At 46.2% G+C, this 26,605-nt stretch overlaps 1 protein-coding gene across 8 annotated transcripts in view; it reads left to right on the top strand.

Annotated features, from left to right (window-relative positions):
- CTBP2 (C-terminal binding protein 2) overlaps window positions 1-26,605 on the top strand; it is a 171,841-nt gene that overhangs the window by 90,704 nt on the left and 54,532 nt on the right. The window lies entirely within an intron of this gene.

Here is a 26,605-nt window from a genome sequence, read left to right as displayed (position 1 = left end):
TGAACAATAAACCAGTCGTGGACAGTTTGAATGGAATAAACAGAAAACAGCCAGGGCTGCTGACAGCTTTGGGGAGGAGCAAACGGAGTCTGGCAGAGAGGGAGTCATGTTCCTGTCCAGGATGCTATGAAAGGCTAGGGGGAAAGGAACTCTCTCTTCATTGATTAAATTCCGTGGAACTCTCCATCAGCCAGGTTCTAGGAATCCAAAGACAAGCCCCCCAGACTGACCCTGGGCTCAGGGAGTTCTAATGGGAATGAATGTGTGTAAATAAATAGAAGGAGCTTTCAAAATGGTGAGCGTCTCTAAGTTGGGACTCCCATGATCTAGATAGGGAGCTCTCTCTGGGCGAGAGGTCACCTCCAGGTGGCCCACAGAAGGTCTATAAGAATAGATGACAGGATGGACCCTGTGTCTGTTGCTAATGGAGACCAACTTAAATTTGTCACCAGCAGGGAGGGGGGTGAGTGTGGGGGAGAGGTTACAGATGTTGGATTTTTCTGTTGATCTTTTTCTAAGGATCTAATTTTCTGTGTGAAAAAGCCCAGATGTGGCTACCTCTGGGGGTGTTTAAGATAATCCTGAAGAATGTTTTTCTGTTCATGAGGTAGGTAGTAAAACTCATGTGCAAGGGATGGGTTCTGAAACTCAGTCCGGAAGCTGGAAAATCTTGGCAGGGGTTGGGTGTGAGTTTAGTCAGCACACACACAGCCAGCCAGCAGGCTATATATGGACCCATCCTGTCTCCTTTCTCCCATCCAGCCAAGAATGGCCTTCCTTTTGTCTACTTTGGGTGCACGGGGATGGCAGAGCCATCAGGAGTTGGGTCTACCTCAATGCAACCCTTGAGTCAGTCGACCTTTGTTTTGTATTTTAGCATCATCTGCACTAATTACACCAGTCAGGTATTTATGCTCATTCCGATGCACTTGAATAAATTCCATTGCCAAAAGTTGGGCCGTCTCTAAGAGGCAAGATGGTACTGCGGAAACAGCCCAAAAATCACAGTCAGAAAGCCCTAGATTTGAATCCCGCCTCAGAGACTGAACAGGTGTTTGTGCCCTCTGAGCCTCAGTTTCCTCATCTGTAAAATAGAAGGGATAATAATAGGAGCTCACAGGGTCAGAGGAGACGTAGTATAGGTCAAGGGCACTCTCAACATTTGACGTTATTTCTTAAGAATCAATTCAGTGAAAAGGAATTCTTAATCTTAAAGTGTCCTCTTTGAAAGGTTTATTTTTTAAAAATGCAGTTTAGTTTTCAGTAAACAAAAATGCTCTATGTTTTTTCCACCTTCCCTCATGAGGGAGGAAGGATGGTCCTTGAGAGAAACCGCTTAGTTGGGCAAAGCAAATTCCTGCCTTGGCCCTGTGCAGAACATCCATCCTCTCTGTCAGATAGTGCCCCTTCCATCCCTGTGTCTCTTGAATTGTTGATGGGTATCCTCAGACACGCTTTTTCTTCCCATCCTTGGAGGGTTTTGAAGTAGGGGCCAGCTCACTCATAGGCTTGGAGATAGCCAGGCTAATAATGAATTAAAAAGTGGTATTTGGATGCTCCCATTTATGGAATCAGGAAAGTAGCCTTGTGAGTTACTAGCCCCCTAACTCAGGACCCCTTGGCCCCCAGTGACCAGGGTCTTGTGATGAGGAGGTAGATAATTGATGGTAAAACAGCCATAGTAAGTTCTGGAAAGACTCAGGACGAACATGCTACAGAGAAAAGTGGTGGCATCTGCTTTACAAACAGACACACACAAACACGCTAACAATCTGATTGGGAATCCATAATATTTGAACCTGCACAGAGTACTCTAGAGTTCTTCTCAGGCTGCATTACAAGCTATTTAGAAATTCCTTGCCCTTGCTTAAAATTTAAAAAAAGAAAAGGCAATCAATGGTGATTTATTTCTTTAATGCATTTTAAATAGCAAGGCCCCTACATGGAAAGCTGTGCCGGCTAATTAAATTAGAATTGCCACTAAACTTGGGGCGCCATGTCTTTTGGGGGTTAGTTGGCCACCTGGTACATGTTGGGGCCCATCCCGTTCCAAATGAGAGCCTGTGTTTGTTCTGCATGCCACCGGATGCAGTTGGAGAGATTAATAAATTTTAATTAAATAACCATTGAACGCTGGCAACAGTGAACAGTTCGATCTTTCTATTGGCAGACCGTTAAGCCGTGCTCATGGTCAGCCCTCAGCACTCCGCTTCCCCACCTCAGTCACCGCCTGGAGACTCCATATAAATACTCCCTGGCCAGTATTAATGAATGCCTTTGTTTATTTGGAAATTTTGTCCTGTGTTAATGAATTTATAAAACTTACATTGCCCATAAAACCGTCAGTGGCACAAAATATACTCCTAAGGCAGGTGATGTATTTCAGACGCTCCTCTGTTGGTACTACCCTTAAGCTGATAAATGTGTGGCTTCATTTGACTGGAATCAGCAATTTTATGTGGTAATTAAGTTTTACTACTGTGGGGAGTCAAAGATGGAGACCCAGTTTTGTTTGCTCTGATAGGGAGCTAAGGTGGAAGCTGCTTCCTAGAGGGGTGGAATTGTGGGGGCATAGGGGCCTTCTTTGGGGGATTAAAGATTAAGTGTGGCATCCCCAATTTCCTCTCAGGTACTAGGTTGAATTTGAGGGTTTGCAATCAATAATAGGGTTGACCATCTAAAGGAGATCTGTCCATGCCTCCCATTTTACACACGGGGAAACTGAGGCACAGACTTTCCAAGGGTGGCACAGCAAGTGGCTGAGGTATGGTTTGAAATCCAATCTTCCTCTTCCAGAGACCTATTTATGATGCCAGCAATAGAACTGTCCTTCAAAATGGTACCTGGTTACATTTCACCATGTTCATGCCTGATGCCTAGAATGCCTGGTCTGGTTATGAGAAGAGGAAGTATGAGCAAATTTGTCACTTGTTGATTTCCTGGTTATTGGTTTAAGTTCTTGGTCTTCTGTCTTTCAGGGCTTGGGGGTCACTTGGTTCACATTGGGGCCCATCTGTTCCAAAGGAGAGCTTGCATTTTCTGTGTCCTCACCTCCATTACTTGTTCTGCCCAGGTGGGTTCTAGCCTGGGACATTTCTGGGATGGGGAGCTATTCCTTAGGTGGAATTAGGAAAAATGACGTTCAGGGAGATGGCTGCTGATGGTGCCCCCCATCAGATGTTTACATGCAGGGACTTATAGAGTCTGAGAGCCTTCCACCAACATGCAGACCAAAGACCCTTTGGCCATTTGCTCTAGTTCTAGGTTCTGTGTTTCGGATAGAAAGGAAATATTGTCAGGTGGTCTTTGCCTGTGCACAAACAGACTGAGTCAGAGAAATGAGCCCAGTCTGGGAGCCAGAGTTCTACTAAGGGCTAGCTGTGTGATCTTGGGCCAGTCATGGATCCAACTCTGGGCCTGAGTTTCCTTTCACAAGGGATAAGAAATAGATGTTTTTAAGTTCCTTTCCTGCTCCATGGTAGGTGCTTAATAAATGCCTAATGATGCAAGAGCCTAATTGGGCCTTTCTGAGGGCATTTCCCTCCACCAGGGAAGATTGCGACCCCTCCCTGGAGTGATGGCAGCATTCCTGGAAAGGAAAAGAAAAATCTGGTGGCCGGCCTCATGATGACATGTTTCCTGAAATTCCACCCCCTTATTCTCCAAAGACAGGTGTTCCAGCCTGGGGCATGTTTCCCACTGCTATGATTCCTTAGAGTCCTGCGTTAGAGGGCAAGTTCTTTGGTCTGGTTCTTCAACACCTTGTTCCCAGGATCAACCACCACTTACCACTTGCACAGGGATGGCCTGTGGGTATTTTTAACCTCAGCCAGATGGTTTCCCTCCTCCTCAGTAGTAGTGATCCTTGAATCTGTGAAAGTGACAATGAGTGGTTTGGACCTGGGAGATCCTACCTTGTGGCCTTTTTTTCTCCTGCATCTCTGACTTGGTTTCCTTTAACTGTGACTCGTGCACTAACTCATCTGTGTTGGCAAGCCGCGGGGTCTTTCATTCATTTCCTAGTCTTGTTTTCAGGAATGAGAACTAGGGCCAGAGACAGAACATAAGTTTAAGAGGAAGGTTGTTGATCATGGTGAGTAGTGGCTCTGATTTTCTACAGAAAACCCCCTTTTCCCAGGTTTGCAACATTATTAACAAAACATGGCGTTCCTGACTTGGCCTTAAGCGTGGTCTTTGGGGGCCACTCCACAGAGAAGATTTTGAGAAGTCGTTTTCCTCCTCTTTATCACTTCCATCTGTCCCCAGCAAAGATTTCCTCCCACGAGGGCTCCCTGGTTCCATTCTCTGAGTGTTGACAGGTCCCGGCCTGATGCACTGCAGCCTCCCCCCCAAAGTCCTGATGGTATTTGCTTCCTAGCAACATGGTGGGCTGGCTCTGTTACAAAGGACACTGAAACATTCCATCTGGTTCTCCAGCCCCAGATGCGACCACCCCAAGGAGTGGTCTGATTGCTCTGCATTGAATCTTGGGATGCTTCTCACCAGACCCTGGAGAGGCAATGAGATCCACATGGTGCGCTCTCCCCACACGGTGGGCTGGCCTGCTGCTTTAGTCCACTTGTAATTTCTGCAGCTGCTCTTAACATTGCCATTGCTGAAGTTTGAAAAATACCCAGAATTCTCTTATCAGAGGGCAATTTGAGAAGGGTTCCGTATCCAGTCATTCTTTAATTCCTTGAGATAGATTCTCTTCCGGGTGAGGGCTGAGTGGGCACAGCGGGGACCCTTGGGACCCTTGGATGGTTTTCTAAAAAGCCTGTGAAGTCCCTATGGATTATGAAATAGACTTATGGCCCTGGCTGAAACTGCATTACCACAGCCTTTCTGCCACTATTTTCTTTCTCAAATTTTAAAAGCCCTTTAGGGTTAGATTTATTTTGACCATTTTTTAAAAACAGTTTGCCCCAGTGTGTGACTGACTTTTTGCTTCTTGAGGATTTGGGGGGACTAGGAGAAGGGAAGCAAAAACCCTCCTCACCCAGCATCTGCAGTCTGCCTGTCAGGAAGAGATGCTCTTGGGGTCACTTGCCTGAGGGACCACTCAATGACCGCGTCCACAATTGAACTCCCTTCTGTTTGGGGTGGTCATGGAAAGGCTCCCTTCTTTTCTCTCCTGTTTGATTTGTGCTACTTTTGTGATTCAGGAGAAATTAACTGGCTTTGAAAACCAGTCATATATATTGACCTTGAATTCTCTGTCCCTGTCTGTGTCTGGAGACCCCAGAGCTGAGGAGGCTCGCTCCTCCACAGTAATCTTTCTGCAATTTTGTGGCTTTCCTGTAAGCGCAGGAGTTCTTATGCCAACATCTGTGAATTGGGCTTTTTTGTCTTTTTCTTTACTTCAATATTGGTGTGCCTATGGGTTTTATGTTAGGCATTTAAAAATATGATTTGGAGAAGGAAGGGATTCATGGACTTCACTTCCCTAGAGATGACTAGAGGGTCTAGGATGGGGTGGGGAACCTGTGGGCTCTAGGGAATTTGTTCTGTGAAATTTAGATTCAATCAAAGGATCACACTTGAAGATCTAGAGGGCCACATGTGTTATCAAGGCTGCAGGTTCCTCACCACTGGTCTAGGACATACAAAAGGGGAAGAAATCCTGCCTTTCACCAATATAAGGATCTCCAGGGCAGGGCCCTGGTTTGTAGTGCTGCCTACTACATGGGCCCAGCCTCCTGTCCCCCAAGTTCCAACACCCTGGACTTTTCCCTCTGAGCCATGTAACCAACTATCTCTTCAAGCAACAAGACTGTTTGTGACCCTTCCCAGACCTGACAGCCAGAATGTCCCAGCAACTAAAACAGCGAGCCCGAAATATCCCTCCCGTCTGTTCCCAGCCAGTGGTGATTCCCTGCTGGAGTCCCTTCATACCACGGTTTCCTGCGAGAGTCTCAGCCAGGCTCACAGGAAGTGTGATTGGGCCAGGCGCCATGGGCTGTCCACCCTGGCTCTCCCTGTCAGGACTGTAACACAGAACAGGGCCAACCCAGGTCCCCAGGGCTGCCTTGGCAGTGTGAGATATGTCCTGGAGCATCGATAAAGGTAAGGTAGCCTCTGGATAGAGAAATGCCCACACAAGGCTTGCAGCCTATTCACAAATGAGCCCCCCAGCCTGTTTTAATCCCTACCATGAACCTCCTGCTTCCTGTTTACGTAGGAAATTTCTTGGGTTGCTGGACTTAGTTTAACTTTTTGTTATCCAGGTGACTTGATGTTTCTCTGCCCCACACTTTGAGCCTTTCATGTTATAGGAGTGCCCTGTGTGCCTGGGGACTGTGGGAGGTTGCAGGCAGGATAGTCTGGTGGTGTGGGTCCCACCTGATCTGGTGCAGTACCCAAGCACTTGCCTGCCAGGGTCCTTGGAAAGGCTGGGTAAGAGATGGCAGTAGTGTGCTTTAGAGTGCTCAGCGAGAGGCTGTCTCCATCTCTGCTCGGGTTCTGGTTAGTTCTGTGAACGAAGGGATAACAGGGGAGAATCCTAGACAGCTTTTCTGGCCTCACCTCTTGTTTCCAGCATGGCGGTGGCCCAGAGGAAGGCACTGGGGAGGGCTTTGGGGACTTTCATTAGCACTAAGTTGAGCCATGTGTGGCTCTTTTGGGGAGTCCGGAGATGGCCAATCAGAGCCCAGTCAATCACCTTCCTTTCCTGCTGACATTTTAACAGGAGCAGATGTTTTTTCTTGCACAAGCACCATGAGGCCAACTTTCCTCGCTGACCTCATCCAATTGGGCTGTGGCTCTGTTCCTGAAGACTGTTTCTCAAACCTCTTTAACCCTTCCCTGCCCATCTGTCCCATGAGCCCTTTGCAAGGTGCCCTCAAGGTCCGGACCACCTCCTTGGCCTTGTGCCAATGGGTTGTGGGTGGGGTGCCAGTGCTCCCCACCCCCACCCCAGGGGGCCTCAGAGATGGGCTAGAAAGGACTCACCCACAGTCATCTAGCAACAAGTAAGTAGCTATGGATTTCCCAGCGTTCTTGTAAACACCATGTAAAACAGCAGGTGGCCAGAGTGAATTTTTTCTTTCAGCAGACAGATGCCAGGAATAGGCTGGGATGCTGGTCAGAACTGTAAAAAGCCCTATTGCCTTGGCCTCTGCCTGGCCCCCCCAGTCACCACCCCGTTCCCCTCCCCTTCCATCTCTGGATCTCAGATAAGTTCTGTCTTGCTCTAAGGAAGAGTGAGTTGCCTTGCTGCCCTGCAGCTCTCCAGCCCCTGAGCTTTCAGCCCATCAGGGTCCTCTCTGTTGAGAAGAGTGTGAGCTGCCTTGTATCCCTGGCACCAAGTGCCAGCCCTGGGCTGGAGTAAACACTTAAGAAGGGCTTTCTCATTCGTCATCCTGTCGTTCATTCACAACACCAACTTCATGTGTGTAGACAAAGTTGGATTTGGAGTGGGAGAAATGCTGTCTGTGTTTTACAGCTCACTTCAGCCAGCTTTTGTGAAGGACTCCTGCTGTGCTGGGCCCTTTATTAAATACTGGGTGTAGAAAACCAAAAATGAAGCTTCCCTTCCCTGCATGCCAATAGCTCCTGCCTGAAGAGGGAGCCTAGTGTGTTAGAATCTTAGAGACACTTATCCGGGAGCAGGGTAGGGAGCTTCAAGGATGTCAGAGGAACGTGTCCAGTAGAGGTTCAGATTTGGCCTTTAAAGACTGGCCTGTGATTTGGGGTGCCAGGGGACTCTGTTCAGGCGTGATAGGGGTTTGGTTCAGCTCTGGGAAGCTGGTCCTAGACCCATTTGGTAATGTGACTCTTTTTTATATAATAGGTGTGCTGATGGAGAGTGATTCAATCAGTGGTAAGAAGTCTGGGAGCTTAGAGCTGGCTTTGGGAGCTAAGTCGAAGCTTGGGGAGAACCTCAAACAAAAATTAGAGCAGAGGCAGCTTGGTACCGTGGAGTGCATGCTGGTACTGACGAGCGTGGTAAACTTGGGGTTCTGCGGGACTTGAAATCAGGAAGACCTGCATTTAAATCTAATCTCAGATACTCCAGAGCTCTTGGACCTTGGCAGTCTGCTAATCTCTCTGTGTCTCAGTCTCCTTATCTGTAAAAATGGGTAAGTTGGATTTGATGTCATTTAGCCTTAAAATCTGTGATTCCACAGGACTGTGACCTGGGTTCAAATCCTGCCTCAGATGCTTTCTGTCTATAATCTTGGGCAGATTATTTCAGTACTCGGGGCTTCAGATTCCATTTCTGTAAAAGGACTGAGCCTCTGGGACTGCTTCTCCCTCCATACCTGTGATCCTCTGGGGCACTTCAGAGATCACCAGGTCATTTCATCTCCTTCAGGGTAGACTGAGGAAATGCAGAGGCTTCGAGGGACACCAGGGTCCCCAGGAGATCTTGCCCCAGATGCTCCCAGGTCAGACAGTCTGTTTCTTGCTCTGTCCACCTGCCTCCTTGAGCAGTTTGGGATAAGAATGAGGGTCCCCCCCAAAGTTAGGGAGTTGCTGTTCTTGTGTGGCCCCAGACTGTTAGAGATGAAGATTCCCAAAATGCTTTGGCCCACTGCAGGCCTGCACAGGGGTTCCCACCACTTGCTGCCTTTCCCAACAGTGGGTGTTAAGAAAAAGGTTTCATCAGCCTTGCTCTCGGGCTGACCCCTCTAGCCCAGGACCATGTGTGTAGTTGGTGCTTAATTAACATTTGTTGACCAACTGACCACAGGTCTCTTTTTATGGTGACCCTGGTTCAAGGACAACTTCTGGGTGTGATAAAGGGAGAGCAAGTTTTATTTGCCCAGCAAATTCCTCTCCCAAATCCCCCCAGATAGCTGCATTTATAGCTTGGTCCCGCTGGCCTGTTCGATCTTCACATTCCCAGGATTTACGTCTAGGCGTGAGTCAGACGCCAGACCCTAGAGTGCCTTTGTTAACTCTAGGAATATTGAGCACAGCCTTGAAATTTATTTTAAGTGTCCGGAGGTAAGTAAAGATAACTTCAGGTTCAGCATCGCTCAGGCGCAGGAGTTTTTGCTGACGTGAGGAGAATAAAGCTGGACCTAAGAGTTTCCTCAAGGGCATCCATCATCCCTGCAATCGACAACATTCTGGGCTCTTTTTGTCCCAGCATCCTCCCAGGCCCTGGAGCACACATCACTAGGTGTTGCATCTCTTCTATTTAATTATGTTGCATCCCTGTGTGTAACAGATATGATAAGTCAGGTGAAGCATAGTGAATCTTCTGTGTGAGCGATGGGGGTTTTATTTCCCATCACGTGGGTGGAGGGGCATTGGGCATTTGGCTTCCTGCTTGGCCCAGAATTTGGCCAAGGTCCACTAGAAAAGCCGTTGAGATGTTTCTTGGCCCCACCCCGTGTCTGTGGCTGTACATGCCCCCAGACTTATCCAAGGGCTGTGGACTCACCCCTGACCCTGACTCCATAACCTTTGTCCAGCTAACGTCAGCCAAGTGAATCTGAGGTTTCTTCCATTCGGTCCATTTTCTCCAGATGGACTCTAGGCAGCTTTCATCTCCAAAAGTGGTTCAACTCCAGCCCCAGGCTGTGTGTGTTTGATCAGAGCAAAGGAAAATGCCAGCTTCCTCCTAGGATCCAGGAGAGTGCCGGGCCAAAGAGGGAGGGGGAGGGGGAATAAAATACCTCTGCAAGTGTGGACAGAGCCAAACATTTTGGTAGAGAATCCTTGGTGTTTCCTTCCTTCTTTCAGAAGGAGTCTTTACTTTCATGAAAGCCATTGTCAAATTTGGGTCGTCCACACCTGTTACATACAGGCAAGTCCACCTGCTCAAGTCTGTATTTGTCTTAAACAGTCTTAGGAAGATACCTTCAAACTTCAGGGAAAGGATCTGTTGCTTCTACACACCTTGGAATGGTTTTCCCAGTTCTGAGTAACATCAAGACTGAAAAGTTGTACAAAGAACTACACAGTGGACTAGCTGGGAGGGATGCATTTACACATCAGAAGTGCTCCATCAACATGACTTATGTTACTATTATCATTTCTAGGGGTCTTTGTTCTTGTGGATTGGAGCATTCTGCCAGACATACCTGTTGGGATCATGGAGGCCCTGGATCTGGGGTCGGAGAACCTGGGTTTCAATCCTGTGCTCTGTGAATGTGTGACTAAGACAAGACCCCCTCTTCTCTGGGCCTCTGTTTCCTGAACTGTCAAATGACTGGTAGACCTTCTCAGATCCCTTTTGTGTCTTAAGAGTGTGCCCTGTGTACTTAATAAATAGTGTACAAATGCTTGTTGAGTTCAGTAACAGGCCTTAACTCATAACCAGGTTAAATTGTCTTCTGTATAGCTTTGTGCACGTAAAGTATTAAAACCAAGTGCTCCCTCAGCGTTGATCCAGTGACGACTTCCCTGTGATGGTGATGATAATTAATAATGATAATGATGCTGTAAAGCTTGCAGAGTGCCAGACGTAGGGTATCATCTTATCTCTGGAGTGACTGGTCAGCAACTGGACATGCCACTGGAGGGACTCAGATGGGGGGGGGGGGTGTATGGATCTGTTTTGGGCACAGCCTTGTCCCTCCAGGTGGAAATGAAGGGCCCAGGGGAGGATCTGGTCCAGGCAGTGTCACTGATCCCAGGCTAAGCCCGGGAAAGCCCTGATGAGCATTGGGGCCGGATTTACACAGCATTCTCTCCTCTCTGTTAGAAAAGGCACCTTAAGTCTGCTGTCACCTGTGGGCTTTCAGCCAAAGCTCATTCGGTGCCTTGTGATACTCCTCAGCTAAGAGTGCCAGGTAGGAAACATCTTCTGCCCTTGAGGAGATGACAGTTGATGGGAGGAAGGGGAAGAAGAAAACATGCTGCTCATCCCTGGGGGAGCCACAGTGTCATCATTCCTCCCCCACCCCCCAACAACCTTCTTTCCAGTGAGCTTCCAGTCTGCCGAAGGCCTGGAAGGGCTCCCAAGCTCCCCTGTCTTCTTGAGCTTGGATGTGGAATTCTGTTTGTTGGGTCATGCTCTTGTGGGCCCATATTTGGCATCCAGATATCCAGTCACTGAAGGGCAACGTTTCTGCCCTGGCTACTGATCTCCCTGGGCCTCCACTTTGTACAGAAGAACCTGAATGGGCCAGAAGCAGATTTATTAACTTCAAATGACCATTATCTTGTCAAGAATTCTTTTATAGGATGTTGGAATAAAACTTCAGATTCATCCACATCAGCAACCAGAGAAGTTTAATTATTTTAACAGGTTCTTTTATCCAAGATGTCCTCCCCTCATGCTGCCGATATAGAAGAGCTCAGCTAGTCCCCAAGGACCCTATTTGAAATTCTTCCCTACACAGCCAGTGTGGCCTGGTCGAGGAGAGAGTTTTCTGCTCCTTTGAAGAACATCTTGTATCATTTTGTTTTTATAGCATCGTCTTCCTCCCAGACTGACGGAGGTTTTCCTTGTGAGAAAAGAGAGAAAAACCAATGAACCACCAGGGACACCCTCCCCTCCCCCCGCCCAGATCCCTACTCTCTTCTCCTACAGAAGGCAGGGAGTTCCAGTATTTCCTCAGGTCTTCTCTGGGGCCCTGTCGGTCATCATTCCATCCAGTTTCATCGTTGTTCCCATTTTCATTGGTGGGATCATCATGTGCGTTATTGGGTCTTCTTTTATGCACTTGATAGAAATCTTCCCAGGCTTCTCTGCATTTCCCCATCCACGTTCATCCTTTTCAGGACAGCAGTAATGCTCCAGGACCTTTGTTGCTGGGTCTTAAAGGCATTTGGGCCTCAACCACTTGAACCAGCCCAGAGCTGTAGAAAAATTGTCCTGAACCTTCTACATCCAAGATTCTGAGGCTGGAATGAAAGGAAGTTGGCACTGGGCACCACCCTCCAAAATCTTTTAAATTCCTGGCCCTTTCCCCAATTCCAGATCCCACCCAGTTCTGGGCCTTCATCCCCCAGGTAACTTTCTACCTTCCAGCCTCCTTTCTCTCCAGTCCATCCTCAACACAGCCACCACATTCCCATTCCAAGGGCACAGATCTGACCAGGCCTTCCTCAGCTCAGCAAGTCTCTGAAGTTCCCTGTTCCCACAATGCGAGAATACAACTTCTCTTAGATTTGAAGCCCTTTCTTGGCCATTGTCCCTTGATTCCAGACCTTTGTACAAATGCTGTATAGGTTCCGCTGCCCAAGGGCCATGTTTTATAGGAACCACCCTATACTGTTCCGCCCAGGCACTGAGGTCCTCCTCCTGATAATTGTTATTTTTAAAGTTCAGTTTTCTGTGACATTTCCCCTACAGAATGTAAGCACTTTGATGGCAGGGACCAATTTCATTTTTTTTTAATCATCCCCGGTGTCTAGTCTAGTGCCTGGCAATACCCAGATGGTTGCAGATTGGTTACTTCATGTCATAGGACTGGTCAGTATAAAGAACAGCGGTGCTATTGGAAAAGAAGACAATGCTAGAATGGGGGCGGTGAGCATGGCCTGGAAATGGCCTGCATTCCTCCTTTGGACTGCATGTCTTTGGTGATTGCCATCACGCTGCCTCTGCCATCTGAATTTTCTTTATGCCCAACGTCATCTGCATGAAAAGTGTGTTAGGCCTTCCCTTCCAGCTCTTTTATTTCATGTTGCTAACCATCTACATACAAGATCAAGAGGTTTTCCTTAAGGCAGGTTTGGAAGAATGAGACTCTGAGATAACCAGGATTTATCCATCCAGAGACTTCCTGGAAGTACAGCTGCCAGATTTCTGCTCATCATTTGCATGCAACTACTTAGCATGAGACTTAGCCCGGTGTTGCTGTAAACATCTTTATTTCCGTCCACATTTGCTTTGCTTAATGAAATATTGCAGCAGATTTGGGGAATTCTGGGAATCATATTCTGCACAGCAAATCACCCTTGCCCTAACACAGCAGTGGTTTGGGACTCTTGGACTTGGATGCAGTCCTTGATGGGAGACTCACCACGAGGGTGGGAAATGTTCCAGGGTTTGTTTTCCTCTGGGCTCCTGGGGGTCTGAGCTTGGGCCAAAATCACTGAGAGTGAAATGATCTTCATAGATTCTTCTGTCACTCCGTCTTCCGGTCCAGAGAGGACCCAAGGTCATCTTCAGACACCATTGGAGAGGGACTGGATCACCATGAACCATTAAAATTTGTTCCCTCAAGACGACAGAGTAGGTAACCTTGGATAGAAAGGTACTAAGAGCATGCCTTCATCTGGTTCATGGCTCTGAGTTTCATTTCTTTCTCTTTGTTGGTGTTTTAATTTGTTTTTTGCATCTTAACTTGGTACAAGATATGGATACCAACAGGTGATTTGCAGGTTTTTCCTTCTCTTTTCAGGAAACACATTGTTTATCTATTCTTAATGGATGCACTCTGTCCCTGGCCAATAGCTTATTTCTTTCCTGTCTTGAGCCATGATCCAGAAATCTGAATCCTATTTCCAGACACCATCTTCTTTTCCAGTTTATTAGTCATAATCCTGGCCACCCTTCATATAACTCTTTAAGGTTTGCAGGGTTGTTGTCAGAATCATATAGATAAGTGGTGCTACCCTTAGCCCCCTTTTTCAACTGAGGAGGCTGAGGTTAAGGGAGCTTGCCAGGGCCATGCAGGTAGTGTCTGAGACTAGACCTAAATGCACAAGTCCAGCATTCTGTACCTGAGTGCTACCCAACTAGTACCCAGGCTCCCCTGATGCATCCATTACATTCCCTGGAAACAAATAGTTTGTGACTTGTCAGCAAAAGGTCTGATAATACCTTACTAACCTAAACCCTTGTATTTGTGCTTTGGTTTCTCCATTTTATTTGCTTTGTGGTAGATTGGGTATGTCTTCTGATTTGGATTGCACCTTATTGACGTTGACTCTTATATTTGCCAACATCCTTGTTTTCTCCCCTTTTCATTTACCTAGTTGGGTGTGTTTGGCTCTTGGCCGGAAGTTCTCTAAGCTGTAGCAGTTCCTCCAGCTCTTCCCCTTCTCTCAGAATTCTTTGTATTCGTGACTCCTGACGGTCCAGTCATAGGCCAGTAGAATCTTGGACAACAGCTGATTCAGCCATTTTCCAGCAGTGATGCATGGTTTTTGTACCTGGGTATCTGCTCTCTTTGTCACTGGCCTCTTTCCCATTGGTGGAGTCTCTAAATCAAAGGGCAGGAACTATTTAGTAATTATTCTTGTCCTTTCTACCATTTTTCTGAAGAGTTGAACCTGCTCTCAGCTCCAAGTTACCTTCCCAGGTCCCTTCCAGAAACGGTCCCCATTTCTCAGCATTTTCTTCGCCCTTCTAGTACCAGATATATCAAAAGTGCCATCTGGATTCTCAGAGTCTTTCTAGTCTCCCCATAGGTTTGGAGATGAGTCTGGAGCTGGCTGAGATGCACCTAAGAGCTCTGTGTTGTGTGCCCCACCAGGTGGGATGTCTCCACTTACTCCCAGGAACTCAGTAATGAGCTTGATTGGAGAAGGAATGCCAGGGAAAGCAGGCTTTCCCCTCTGGAGCAGTGAGACATTTCTGAATGAGAATTAAACATGAGGATGGGAAGAGGAGAAGTTGGGTGGGCAAGGTGGAGAGGCAGACACAAGAACTCCCTACTAGATGTGTCTTCATATGCATGACTGCACAGTTATTAAATAAGATGGGAAAAAGTACAGTTGTGACCTGAAAGGCTAGTGTGACCTGAAGTTGTGACCTGAAAGGGAATCACTGGCAATTTTTAAAGTGTGAAGACATCAGAGAGGCAGCTTAGCAAAGTGGGAAGAAAGCTGTCTCGTAGATTCTAGTCCTTTCTCTGACATCACCTAACCAAGTGACCCTGGGCCAGTCACTTGGTCTTCCACGCTAAGGGCAACTGCATATCAGAAATCAACCTCTATTCTCACCGAAGTTACAAGTGAGTTCTAAAGGACTTTAATTGGGCATATTAATTGTTAAAGCATAGGTTCTTAGCCATAGGTATGTTAGCTTTTTTTTAAAAAAAAAAATATTTTCAGAACTGTTTTAATATAATCAGTTTCCATTTCATTTTTTTTATAAATTTAAAAACATTCTGAGTAAAAGGATCTCTGGCTTTACCAGTAGCCCAAGGATCTCCATAACCCACCAGTGAAGAAAGAACCTGTTTTAAATGAAGCAGACTTGAGTTTTTTGTTTTTTCTTTTGAACAGTAGTGAGGGAACATGAGCAGTTATGAGACCAAGAAAGAACTTTTCTGTAACCTTTTGAAAACACAACAAATGCAGACAGCCCTTTTCTTTTCTGATGGTTCAACCACCAAGGTGCTTTGGTCGTCTGTTTATTGGCCTTTTCAGAGTGACGACTGTACTGCCTGCTTCCCAGCTCAGCCCAGAAGGAGTCAGAAAAAACGCCTGCTTGTTCACACCCCATTGATTTTTCTGAAAACAAAAAAAAAATATAGCCCATGCTAGACCTGTCAAACCAGATTTTTCGAATCTACTGTAGCCCTGGCTTATCCAAAAAATTGTCATCCCTTCATCAAATTTCTCCTTAAAGAGCCATTTGAAAATAAAGTAAATTTTCATTGTTGCCTCCTATAGAATGGGATTGGACTGAAGGACCTCAGCGGTCTCCACACCCCTGAATTTATGATCATTCCCTCCTGGGCAAACAGCGACTGATAACAGACTATTTCCTCCCCATCCTTCTGGACAGCCTGACTCGGGCAGGCTGCCTCAGCCAGCCAGCCTTAAATGACATTCCTGGCTGCGGGTTCTTTCCCTAATCACGTTATCTTGTATTTACTTATTTGTGTAAAGTTTTATCTCCCTCCCCTTCTCCAGCCCCCCAGTAATAGTTAACAAAATAGCTTTGACATTGGAAAAAGCTTTGCATATATTATCCTATTTGATCCTCATAACAACCCTAGGAGGTGGGGGTTGTTATAAGGTTGACTTTCCAGAGAAGGAAAAGGAGGCTGAGAGAGATGTGGAATGTCGCCCAGTCACAAATGAAGCTGGTGGCTGGTGGTGACATTTAGACTCTCATCCTCCTGACTCTTAAATCCCATCCTGTATCCACTAGGTCGTTTTATAAGGTCTTGGAAGGTCACCCCCCCCCCCTTCCTCTCTCTCTCTCTCTCTCTCTCTCTCTCTCTCTTTCTCTTTCTCTCCTTTCCTCCCTCCCCTCCCTTCCTGCTTCCCTCCCTTTTTTCCTTTCTCCCTTTTTCTCTATAGAGTAAGAAATTCCTTCTGACAGAATTGAATTGAATCAAATTCTAACCCAGTGAAGAAAGGGCAGGCTTTCCTCCCTGTGGTGTGACCTGATGTCCATTTGTTCAGAGGTCCTAGAGAGATATCCACATACCTCTCTGTGACTGGCTGCAGACAGGTTTCCTGTGCACATGAAGGAGGGTCTCTTCCAAAATCCCACACCAGTGAGGTATCTACCAAGTGTGCATGTGTCCAAATGAACCTCACCTGGTCCCTTTTCTTCCCTTTCCATTGACAGTTCTTGACTTAATACCAGTTGTGGCTTAAAGATTGTTCCACATCCTTAGCTCTTTGTAGGTGTTTGTGCCTGCATAAATGAGAGCCTAGAACGTGGAGAATCAGAATGGGAGGGAGCAGGTGAGTGTAACCTTGTGTTTGACATGGAGGGGAGATGTCTGGCTCTCCTGGGATGCAGAGACTCCCTAGCAAACATCCCCTGCATCTCAGGGACAAAAGATTTGTCTTTGACAGTGTGAAACTTAAGTTAGCTTTGGTTCAGCTTGGAGGGAATGAGCATGCCTTTCCTTCTGGATGATTAAATGGATCATGAATGGGTCATGACTGCCCAGACACTAATTTCACTGTTTCCTTTGGCTGATCATATTTTAGAAATTAAAACATCTATTGCTCTGAGATGAATTGGGGCACAGGGAGGGCATCTCTGACAGCACCAGGAGGCTCTGGTGGTTTTGAAGCCTGTTTTCCTATAGGAGAGTGGGGGTGGAGGGAAGATACTGACCCATTTGTCTTGTCTTCTTCAACCAGCTTCCCCTGGTCTACATGTGACATCAGGAGCATTTGAAAAGCAAACATCAAGAAACAACAAACAGCTAAAAATATTCTGTAACAGCTACAGATGGGGGGGGGGGGGGGTATGGGTGTGTGTGTGTGTGTGTGTGTGTGTGTGTGTGTGTGTGTGTGTGTGTGTGTGTGTGTGTGTGTGTGTGTGTGTGTGTGTGTGTGTGTGCGCGCGTGTGTGTGTGCGCGCCCTCTAATGGCCAGAGAGCTCAATAGCTGTCGTTCAGACTTGTCTTCGTTGCTCTAGGTGAGATCGGTATCTGATTGGGGGGGGTGGGGGGGACGGGGTGCCGATCTGCAAATTAAGAACAATCTTTGTCCAGATGGGTTAATGGGGGGAGAGGGTTTAGTTTGAGTTTCACTTTGTTTCTTTGCTTTTTAATTCGAAACAAAACAGCCAAATAGAGGAGGGGGTTAAGCTTTCTTGATTCCATCCCCAGTGGTCAGGGCTCCAGCAGAAACCTGACAGACCCCAGGTTTAGGGCACTTGGGTATAGAATCTGGAGGTGGCCAAGTGGGTGTCTTTCCCCATTTTATTCTTGGAAACTGAAACTTGGAAAAAGCTATTTACATGCACATACATATACACACATATATGACAGATTCAGCCTACAAATTCCATGACCAAGGTCAAGCAGGTATAGTGAGGGTTAGAGTGAGGATTGAGAGTCCAGAACTGAACTCCTTCCAACATTCATTCAGTCAATCACTAAACCTTTATGAAGAGCCTACTGTGTGCTGGGCTCTCCACTCCTTTGATGCCAGCATCCTCTCCTTGCTGACAGCACTAGAGCAGGAAGGAAGCCCACCCTTAGAGACATTGTAGGGTAACACTCCCTTTGTACAGATGGGAAAACTGAGGCTTTGCATCTGATGGAATAGGGCTGCCCTGATTCTCAGACCATTTTCACATGTTAGCTCAGGATGGAATCTATGGTTCTAGTATCCAGCATTTCTCCAGCTCTGTAAGTGAAGTGGTTTGACTTTTTAGGGTTTTTATGCCTGTCATATTGGGACATTACTGCTCTTCCATTGATTCTTCCCTCATAACAGATGGAAGGAAGGAAGCAAAGGAGATCAAGTCTGAGAGAGTATGCACCCTTCCATACCCATAGTTCTCCTCCTCTAGCAAGACTAGGTCTGTGTATTTCATCATCTCTCCTCCTGTGAATTCCAGTGAATGCTGTTCTAACTGCCCTACGATGGTGCCATTTTTGGTATCCACAGTGCTGTCCGTGAGCTGGGCACCAGGCCAGCTTTTACCCTCATGATTAGTCGTGATAATTGAAGCATGCTAGTCATCTTGATTTCCTTTTGCTGGCCATAACACATTTCCATAGAATCCTGTGAAGTAGAAGGGCTTTGAGAATGTGGACTTTCTCACTTCAGGATCTCATCCTATTACCGACAAGGAAACTGGGATCCATTTCTATGGGAGTGACTTGACCCGTGTCCCATTGCTCCTAAGTGGCCAAGGGAGGACTCAAACCCAAGCCCTGGGACCAGTCCCTAGATGGTTTCACTGTCTCCCAATGTCCAGTGGTGCTCCAGCTCCAGTGGAGAGCCCAGGTTCTTATTTATGATAGCCTCGTTTCTCCATACATGCACCATGGTGATGTGTGAGAAGGTAAAGGATGAAGAGGAAACTTCTCCTCCCAGTTACCATGAGACAGGTTCATTTCAGGGCCTCCTGGGAAATCATTGCAGACTTTGAGAGTGGACAAAAAGTCACAAAGTCATGGGCAGAGTTACAATTCAGACTCACCTTCTGAGGGCCAACATTTTCATTTCTCCATTAATGTCCTTTTAATCTACTGCTTTGTTTAAATGGTGGCAGATAAAAGGTCACAGTGATAAATCATCCTGGCGGGCAGGAGAGACAGCGCCGGTGGCGGGCAGCATGCCCTTTCTGAGCATTGACCATGTCAGGAGGGAAGTAAGAGTCTCCTTGTGAACTCTGCTTTAAGGCTCTAGAATACTTTGCTCCCAATACCCATTGAGTCAATAGTGGGAAGGCATTAGATTAGTTGGGTGTTGTAGGTGCTGGGGAGGGCAGCTTTTTCATCTATAAAATACCTCTCTTGGACCTGTGGATTTTTAGGGTCCCCTCCAGCTCACATAGCTTTTCTAGGTCTCAGTTTAATCATCTGGTGGAATGAGGGGGCTCAGAGTTGCTGATGGCTTTCAATCAGATCTCTAAACCCTCATAGAGGATTCTAAATTCTCACAGAGGAAAACTGAAGCTCAGATAGGGTGGGTCCCCTCCCCAGATCACTCTCTCCATTTGACAGATCAGAAAAACCTAGACCTTCTCGCCCTTTCCCAAGACCACCCTGTATCTTGAGAGAGAGGGCTTTGGTGTTGGTGTTCAGCCACACTCTGGACTTTATTTACCCAATAGGTATTGGCTAATGTCTGAAATCTTGAATTAAATGGGATGGAGCCATGGCCACCAAGCAAGGACCTGCCCATGGGCGTGGCTGCAGTTTGGAGCCCAGGTAGGAAATTATATCACTCAGGCAGATTTACGCATTGGAATTTGCTCTGCAGCTTAGATCAAGTTGGTTCCTTGCCGTGCAAATGTGTACAAAATGATTTTGAAAGGGAATGTTCAGGCAAAACATTTCAAAGAATTAAGATCAAAATGGATCAAGCAGCGTTAGATGTGGGAGAAAATTTTAGGTCCCTTGACTTTTGTAGCAGTCTCTGCTGCTTTGTCCACACTTCTGGGTCTCTGCTTAGACACTGGGGCAGGTGCATGTACACACACCCTTCCCAACCCTCTCTGCAACTAGTATGTGGGAGTTGTTGACAGTTTGAGCTAATAGGAGATGAAGGAAAAAAGCTGGAAGCCAAGTGTACTTACACAGAGACAGACCATGCCCCATTTTATACGTAAAATGAGGAAGGTGACCTCCACAGTGCCTTCCTGCTAAACGCCTATGATTGGGGGCATGCCACGAGTGAACTCCCTTCCTCCTCCTCAGCCTTCAGCACCTGCGCTGTGATCCTCATGAAGCCAGCGCAAGACACTGCCTACCCCAATCTTTGCAGACTTTCAGATGTGGTGCAGCAGGGACTCTGTTGTAACAGGTGTTTTTGGAAGATCAGACATTCACTTACCAAGACCTCCAGATACTGGTGGAGTAGAATCCCCAGTTTGGGGCTTCATGGTCTGAGGTGAGAGTGAGGAGCTCATCATTGGGCTGTCTCTTTTCCCAGACCAAGGCAAAAGGGCAGGTTGTCATCACATTGCTGGTGTATTCAGGTGTGTCAATAAAGAGACAGGAAGTACTTCCTTTTAATGGATGGATTTGTTTTAGCCCAGCAAACAACCTTCGGGCTAACCATGGGCAGCTCTGCTAAACAGCACACTTTGTTTTGGAATCTGTAGCTCTCCCCCCATGTTTGACTTTTTTTTTTTGTTATGATCTCAAATATTTAAAAAAAAATCATGTGTGAATCTCATTTGTTTTTCAGTCTTTCAAATGTCTCCCTGTAGTCCTTCTAAAATTATTAAAAAACAAAAGAGATTCAGAAAGAAACAATTTTAATTGTTTACATTTTCCCTCCATATTACTTCTGGGTGAAAATGCAAATGATTACAAACTATGTGTGTGTGTGTTTGTGTGTGTATATGCACACATGCACTTATATATACATACAGATGTATATGTTGTTCAGTTGGTTTTCAGTCATGTCTGGTTCTCCATTACTCCATTTGTGGTTTTCCTGGTGAAGATACTGGAATAGTTTGCCATTTCCTTCTCTAGCTCATTTACAGATGAGGAAGCTGAGGCAAACAGGGTGAAATGACTTGCTCAGGGTCCCTTAGCTAGGAAGAGGCTGAGGCCAGACTTGAACTCAGGAAGATAAGCATTCTGTTCACTATGGCGCCATCCAGCTGCCCACCTTCTCCCTCATGGTGAACTCTAATTTTGGCATGTTAGGCTTGAGTTGGTTGCCATTTGGTTTTGCCTTCATTCACATAGTTGTAGGTACCCTTACCCTGTATTACTTTGTGCAAGGCTTCCCATGCAAATTTTTCATATTCCTTGTCTCTTTTGGTAAAATAATATTCCATTAGACTCATATAGTGGGATTGATTTATTCGCTGTTCCTCAGTCATCGGGCACACAGTTTCTTTCCAACTTTTTGTTATTTCAGATAAAGCTGCTATGAATGTTTTGTTACAGATGGGTCTTTTCTTGCTGTCAGTTTTCTCCCAGCGATAGGATTGATGTTTTAAATTTTTTTGGCTGCTACAAAAAGTGCTGCTCTGAACATTTTGGCTTAATTTGGAATCTTGTCTTTCTGTCACTGGATGCCTTGTGATCTAAGCCCAGCAGTGGGAATGCTAGGTCAAAGTTCAGAAGCTGCTCTCATGATTCCTTATTGATTTCCAAAAGCATTAGGCCTAGGCCCAGGTCCCCAGGCAGAGAATTAGTGGACCTACTTTGTCATATTCCCACCATCACCGAATCTGCCCATTTTCTACCGCCTTTGCCAATTTTGATAATAGTGAAGTGATACCTTAGTTTTCTAATAAATTCTTAATCCAAGCAAATCAGTATTGTGCCTTAAATCCAAATCAGGTTCCTATCTACAGTTGTACCCAGGGCCCTGAAACTAGCAAAATTCAACAAAAACAAGATGGTGCCATTCTTATCATTTGTAAGAATTAAGAATCCAAAGGTATGGATTTAGCGAAAACAAGAATGTGCCCTAGCATCCTTAATGATCTCAGTGGTCTCTGCCAAGCACAAATCAGGCATCCCTACGATTGACCTGTCACTGCCCATCTTAGGCCAGGGTAGATATTAACTACAGCCAGTATCATGTGGGGGATACAGTCCAGCCAGGCTTGAGACATCAATGCCATGGCTTCTGATGCTCTTAGCTCCCTCTCCTGACTGGGCTTTTTCATTAGAGGACAAATTTTCCATTGTAATTCTCTCACAGTCTGTTTGCCATGGTTCTGCATGGCAGCTTCCTTGGCTGAATAGTCCAGATGAAATGCATTCTGAGCACTCCAGGGAGTGTCCCCCAAGAACCATCAGGAACGGTGGTGACACATTTTGGTTAACGGGTAGCACTAGAAGCTGGAGACTTTGAATGTTTTGTCCTTTCCCTCCCCACCCCACCACTCCTTTAAAGTGAATATATTTAAGTTGATTTCCTTAATATAATTTAAGGCTCTCATCATGTCTAAATGTTTTTAAGGAAATTTACATTTTGAAAGACATTGCTGAAGCCTGGCAAGGACATGCAATTACTCTATGTCAGTCTCCCCGCTGTCTCCTCTGGCTGAAGGCTAGGAACTACCCCAAACCAGGAATTGTCGGAGTGTATTTTGGGGGATGAGAAATCTTTGGGTTTTAATTAAAATCAGCGAGGGATGGATGGGGCTCTGTAATTGGTAAGTGGATGATTTTTATGACTTAATTACCATCAGGGTAAATAGGAATCATTCTTGGCAATGGGTGAGACTGGAGACCCTCTGATCTGATCCGGGGGTTTGTCTTCCTGAGGGAAAGATTGTTTTCTATTCGGTGAGTTGCTGCTGCTTTTGGGTAGGTGCAGAATTGAAGGGAAAGCCATTTTTTCCCCATGTCTTAAACGTCATGTGTCATTCCTTCTCCAAGCCAGTGGAGGGAAAATATAGCATTAATGATAATAAAAGTAAAAATAATAACCAGCCTTTATAGAGCGTCTGTTATGTGCTAAATGCTCTTTACAGATACTTTCTCATTGGGCCTCAGAACCTGCCCGGGAGGAGGTGGGTGCCATCAAAAGCATCCAGATCACACTCGAGCTTCTTATTCCAAGTGGATCCCTGCCTCAGGCCACCTCCTGTGCTCTCCAGACAGGAAGCAGTGGGGCTCAGTCCTGACGTGGCTCCAAGTCTGGGCAGATCTGGTGTAGGGTGTGAAGGGATCTAATCAGGAATCCTTCTTGTTGCTCACATATTGGTCCTGTTCTCTTTCGCCTTCTTGCATGGCCCATCTCTGTGGAACTGGGAGGGATGCTGGGGTCCCATCAGGAGTTGCCTACACTCTGACTGTTACTGCTATCTTGGATTGGCTTTGCCTGTGCGTCCCGTAGTGGAGCGGATGGGTGCCTGGTGTCTGAGGACCATCCCAGCTGAGTTCGGAGGGATTGGGCTGCCAAGTTGTAGCAGGCTGGTGAGCAATCCTGGCATCCCAGGTCCCCACAGCAGGAATTCAGGTGCATGTGGTTTGAAGTCTCTATGTGATAGGTACTGAGTTCCCTGCGATTCCTGAGGGTTTGTGTTTGCCTCTGACTTTTCCCCAGCTTCTCCCAGTTTCACTCCGAGTGCTGCCTGCCTCAGTGGCAGAGTTTGCCCAATTTAGATCAGAAAGGAAGTATGGATTATTGGGGCTTGATTGTGAACTCTGCTTCTGCTGATTTTTCCGGTGTGACCCTGTCCAGGCGATTTTACTTTCCGTGCCCGTTTCCCAGCTGTAAAATGAGGACAGTCATTTTAGTACAACCTTATAGGTGTTGTATCAAATATGTTCATGTTTACTGGGTATCATATAAACCTTAAAATACTGTGGGTGAATTCCAGCCACTCTTATTGTCCCAGGAGGAAATGCAGGCTTTTCTGTAGTGTTTGGTACATATGCCAGCCCTGTGAACTAGGTACCCCTGGTGCTATTATTTCCATTTTCCAGGTGAGGAGACTGAGGCTTACAGAGATTTAGTAACTTCCCCATGGCCACACATCTTTTTTTATTTTTTATTCAGACCTTAAACATCCTCCCCCAGCCCCCAAAAAGAACATTTCATATACACCGTAGAACACAGAAGAGGATTGTATGTGAAACCACGAATTTCCATTCTATTCCATGCTTGATTTTTTAAATTTAATTTGATATTTAGAATAAACCATTTTCTCTTCCTCTCCCTCCCTCTTCCTAATTTGTACCTTTTTCTCCTGCCTACAGTGTCCATTACATTAATCAGGGTTCATCCAGTCTCTTCAGAAACTGGTTTTCTCCACCATGTTGTTGGGATTGTATGGATGGTCTCCTTGGCTAATGGTCAGTTTGTACTTCTCAGGATCCTTTGCAATCTTCTCTTACTGATCCGTTTCATTAATTCTCGGGATGAATCACCCTTTGACCAGACACCCACTTTGTTCTGATTCTTGGCTTTTCTCTTTTTCCCATCAGCTTCAGGGAGTTTGCTCACATTCATAAATTCTCTTTTTTTCCACCTCTTCCCCTAACACTAAGGCTTTCTTAGGTCATTGAAGATGGCCCATTTGGGGCTCAAATCAAGACCTTCCTTAGACATCCGTCCGTCCTCACAGCCTGGAGAAATTACCTTAACTTGGGGGTATCTGTGTAGGCAAGATTTATACACAGCTACATTGTAAGCAGCGAAGACTGTTCTTTCTCTGGTGGCTACTTTCATACAGGGCTTTTAAGCCTTCACACCATTGCAGAGAGAGCCCAGGAGCCCTGAGATTGTGGGGGCAGCAGCCCCATTATTAGACTAAACGCCCCTCCTGTCTATAGTTTAAGCCCTTTGAGAACTGTCAGCACGAAGAAGAAATTTTATGTTAATGAAGTTATCATAAATAATTTCTTATAGGGGCCAAGAAGGGGAGGCATGGGGAAGGAAATCATCATGTTCAGTAGAGGTTTGTTTCCATAGAAATGGGTGGAAGATCATTCAGGAGAAGGAATGCTCTGAAATCCAGATAGGGATTATCGGCAGTTCTGGGGCAGGCCCCCATAGGTGCCCAGAATATCCATTCCTCAACCAGTAGGTTCCAAGGTGAAGAATGTTCATTGAGGTTTGAGGGCTCCATTGAGGGCACCAGTTCTTGGTCTTGTATCCAACAAGAGAGGATATGTTTCTGCACAAAGATGAACTGGTAGGAAGGCCCTTACCATCCGAGTTCACTTGTCCACCTCCCCAAACCAACTCCTGGCCTCCTAGTCTGATGAGCTTTTATTAGACCAGCACAAATAAATGGGGGTGTTCTATGATTCGTTGATGACTAATCTTTCCTTTGATTGCATGCTAGAGACTCTGGTGATCGGGTTGGTTTTTTTTTTTTAATTTCTTGAGGAAGTCATCTAATTATACAAATTAAAATTCAAAGGAAAGCAAAATCGTGATTAGGTCTCACTCTGGGAATTTGGAGAGGAGGGTGTGAGACGCTTCATCTCAGATGAAAAACGATAGCGTTATCATTCTCTAAGCACTTCACAAATATTAACTAATTAATTTTCACAGCCTTGTGGAGGGGTGCAAAGTGTGTCCTCTTCCATCGACTCCGCAGATCACACCCCCAGATTGGGAAGACAAGGGAAAAGATCTCGGGGGACCTTTGGGCATCCCCTTGGCCAGAACACCTGGAGATTATACTTCTACATCAATTACAGCTAGTCTTTTTTCTCCCATATCCTCCCTGATTAATTTGTCATTACCCTCCCAAGACAGACAGAAGGGACAGGCCTCTTTGCTGAGTACCAAGCTCACTGAGTATGAAGGAGTTCTGTGGTCTCTGGGTTTTGTGCCCAGGATGGAGGAGCCAGCCTGTTCATTGAGCTTGCTTTGTTTCCATGCAAGGAGGACAGTGAGTCTAATTTTCAGAAACTCCTTTGATTGGGGTGGAAGTTTGAGTCCTTCTTAAATGGTGCATTAATTATGAATGCCAATGAGAATCTCACTCGGTAGTGTTGGCCTCTCCCACCCCCACCAATCAATTAATTATTGCTATAAATCCTGGAGGTTCTTCCTCCGCCTTATTGCTGGGAAATTACGCATTAACAAGCAGGAAGAGGGCCCCTGCCCTCCCATCCGTCCGGCTACCATTGTACCACATAGCCCTCTGCTTCACAAATTAACTCCCAATGTTGTGCATAATTGATATCCATTTATAATCATCATCATTGGCTCCATGAAGTTGTCATCTCTGGAGGAGATGGTTTCCACGTTCCCGTCCTTAGCTTTGCTCTTGTTTGGTAGGCCAGGTCTCACCCGCCAGACCCTGGCATCTTCTGAAAGGTTGGTCCTCATCTCTTGCTATCTGTGTTTGGGTCTGTTATGTAGGGTCCATGAGGTGTAAATACAGAGGGACTCCCGTAAGCCTGAAAGCCTTCTGAAGAGAGACCCTGGTGGCTTTACTTGAGTGGGTGCGTGGCTGTAGGTAGAAGTCTTTGATCTGGTCAGCTCAGCCCTGAGGGCAGAACATGAAAGCAGTGGGTGGAAAGTGATAGGCAGACTGAGGACTGGTGGCCGGAAGTAAGGAGCTCTCCAGATCTTGAAAAGGTGTGTCTGATGGTAGTGACATCTACCTTCATTGGAAGTCTTCAGCCAGAGGTAGGAGGATGAACCAGGCATTGTCCCTGAGGCTTGGGCTGCAAATTAAAAAAAAAAAAAAGCCAAGGCCTCTCCTGCCCATGAGCATTCTACTGATGAATCAGGCCTAACTTTCACTTAGTCAGTCTCCCCCTTTTATATCGGTGGGAACTATTCCAACTGTTCCAATCTCCCCCTTTTATCAGTGGGGAAACTGAGACCCAGAACTGCACGGACGTGTCCAGACTATGATTCAGTCTTG

The sequence above is a fragment of the Notamacropus eugenii genome, chromosome 1, assembly GCF_028372415.1.
Source record: "Notamacropus eugenii isolate mMacEug1 chromosome 1, mMacEug1.pri_v2, whole genome shotgun sequence".
In the NCBI taxonomy this organism is placed as follows: domain Eukaryota; kingdom Metazoa; phylum Chordata; class Mammalia; order Diprotodontia; family Macropodidae; genus Notamacropus; species Notamacropus eugenii.
The sequence above is the reverse complement of the archived record's forward strand: the minus strand, read 5'-3'. Positions and strand labels throughout refer to the sequence as shown.